We start from the raw sequence: 3,133 nt of genomic DNA on the forward strand, positions 1-3,133 counted from the left end.
TAGTCTTCCACGGCATATGTTCGTGTTTAAGCGTTTTTGCTATAAATACTTTACTGTAACCATTCAAAATGTCTTCCAAGCACCCATCAAGAGCTACTGATGCTAGTGTTGTGAAGAAGCAACATAAAACGAAAATGTTACGAGAATGGTGGTTTTATACCCAGCACACACTCGCTCCACCTCTGCCCACCAGTGAGTACAAGACAAAATTATTTACTTTATTTATCTTTGTGGGTGTATAATATATATTTTCTATAAAAATTCCATTGAATTTATGTATATGTAATGTATTTTATGGGACAAACTGAGGCTGGGGATATGTAACTAGTGTATGTTATCTATTTCTTATGAGGAAAATTGATTCAGTTAACATTGTGTTTTACAAGAACATGACCAAGACATTAAGCTAAGACTTACTGTAGTAATGTTTAGCTTGGACCAGACATTTACCTCACTCTCAGATTGACTCAACTTTCATTTACTGTACAAATCTGATATACTCTGACCTAACACTGAAACAGGCTCCTCACCTAACACTGAAACATGCTCCTCACCTAACACTGAAACATGCTCCTGACTTAACACTGAAACATGCTCCTCACCTAACACTGAAACATGCTCCTCACCTAACACTGAAACATGCTCCTCACCTAACACTGAAACATGCTCCTCACCTAACACTGAAACATGCTCCTCACCTAACACCTGATATGCTCCTCACCCCTGCCTGACCAGGCTCCTCACCTAACGCACAAACATGCTCCTCACCTAACACTGAAACAGGCTCCTCACCCCACAACACTGACAGGCTCCTCACCTAACACTGACAGGGCTCCTCACTGCTTACTGACAAACCACTCCACCTAACACTGAAACAGGCTCTGACCTAACACTGAAACAGGCTCCTCACCTAACACTGGAAACATGCTCCTCACCTAACACTGACAGGCTCCTCACTGCTGCACAAACAGGCTCCTCACCTAACACTGAAACGTAAGCCTGACCTAACACTGGAAACATGCTCCTCACCTAACACTGAAACAGGCTCCTCACCCCTAACACTGAAACAGGCTCCTGACCTAACTTACTGAGGTATGCTCCTCACCTAACACTGACAGGCTCCTCACCTAACACTGACAGGCTCCTCACCTAACAATGAAACATGCTCCTCACCTAACACTGAAACATGCTCCTCACCTAACACTGAAACATGCTCCTCACCTAACATTGAAACATGCTCCTCACCTAACACTGACAGGCTCCTCACCTAACGCTGACAGGCTCCTCAAGATAACTCCACCACAGCTTATATAATAATAATAATAATAATAATAATAATAAACGGTTTATTAATAGAGTTGCAGCCGGTGGCTGAAAATATACAAACTTACATTTGATTTAGACATAATGATATGCGTTGAATACATTTACAGGGCTGTACAGTACATAAATCAGGAGTTGTTTATTATTTTAACAATAGATGGGATGGTGCTGTTCTTATATCTATCGGTGCGGGCTCTTATGGGCTGAATTTTGTTGTAGTGGCGGACTGCGCGAGGTGGGTGTGGGGCTGCCGGTGGCAGGAGGTGGCGATGACGAGGATGGTGCAGTAGTCCACTGCCAAACCTTGCTAGTGCTTGGTGGTGGAGGTCACTGGGGGATGGCATTTCCAGGGTGGAGAGAGCGTTGTTGTAGCCGGAGTAGTCTGCACCGAGCATGATTCTGCAGGCCCTTTTCTGTACCTTCTCTAGCTGACGTTGTTGGGTGGAGTTGAGAGAAGACGACCAGGCTGGTGACGCATATGTTAATTTGGGAAGAATAAAGGCGAAAATATAATAACCTTCTTGGGTGACCCACATTACATGAGGCCAACCTGACACTTGTTGAAGGGGACATTACAATAAACTAGTCTGGTCGGAAAATGCAAAAAGGTGCATAGAAAAAGTAGTCGGGGCATATTTGTTAACCGACAGGCATACACTTGATTCCTGGTAATAAATTGCGCTGAATTCATATCCACTGTATGCCAAGGTTTAATTAGCCACTGTTTTTACTTGTAATTTATGTATCTGAATAATTTAAACTTCTTTACCATAGTGTGGGAGTACAATGAACACGATTCAATTTGGTTGACTTTGGTAAAATCAATTGATGGCGTTCATGTACAGGAGGTAATTTATTCCAGAACACCAGGACTTAGTATTTGTAAGACTTTGGGGGTCCATATACTGATGAACTAATGTGGTGTAATATTTAAGCATTTATCAGCTCCATGGATAATCTTTTATGTAAATTCTGGTGAGGTTACGTGGAGAAGGTGTAGATGCTTCTTTTGTACGCCTTGTGTTCAAAGATATGATGCCACTGTTTAGGAGATACAACCACACTAACTATGGCTACTGGGGAACCATCTACCTCCCTGATGCAGTTCAATGTGAATATGAAAAGGGGGAACTTTGTAATCAAGAGAACTGTATCCAAGTTGAATCAGGTTGACTCTGATCAAAGCCAAGAATGGTTGAGTGGTACAGCAAGAAGGTGTTGGTGTCAGAGGTATTACTCAGCCATCTACAACAATGTGTCTTACCACCAAAGAGACAGAGGAGGAGGAGGATCTAAAGGCCTGGAGCTGTGTACATAATTCATAGAAGACTGAATTATTCCTTGTGAGGACAGAGCCATCAAGTCCCATGACCCACTGAGAGAGAACTTTCTAAAATCTTTTGGTTCCTTATTAGAGAAAACGAAAAGCAGTAAAGAAACAAGGAAGATAAAGGCACAGAGAGCAGACAGGTTAGTCCTGTACTGTCTATAACAGTATGTGAGGCTGACAGAAGTGTGAACTTGAATGAGATTCTTTGACATGAGCTGCTGGCATTTCCCATCTCATTGTTAGAACCAAGTGGAAGCCTTCAGTCGGGTGGCACAGCAGTGTTGGCCAAGGTCTTAACATGAAACATTACCATACCACCAAGGGGCACTGGTGAAAATCCTGTTCTCATAAGTGATGGCCAGGCACTCGGTCAGCCATTTGGGGAACCTCTTGGACTGTCTTCATTTGGTGACTTACAGACACCTTCACAAACAGCTCTTCAAGGAGGGGCCTGGACAGCTTTCATTGAGTTGACATTGT

Source organism: Homarus americanus, unplaced genomic scaffold (genome assembly GCF_018991925.1).
Source record: "Homarus americanus isolate GMGI-L3 unplaced genomic scaffold, GMGI_Hamer_2.0 scaffold17095, whole genome shotgun sequence".
Classification (NCBI taxonomy): Eukaryota; Metazoa; Arthropoda; class Malacostraca; order Decapoda; family Nephropidae; genus Homarus; species Homarus americanus.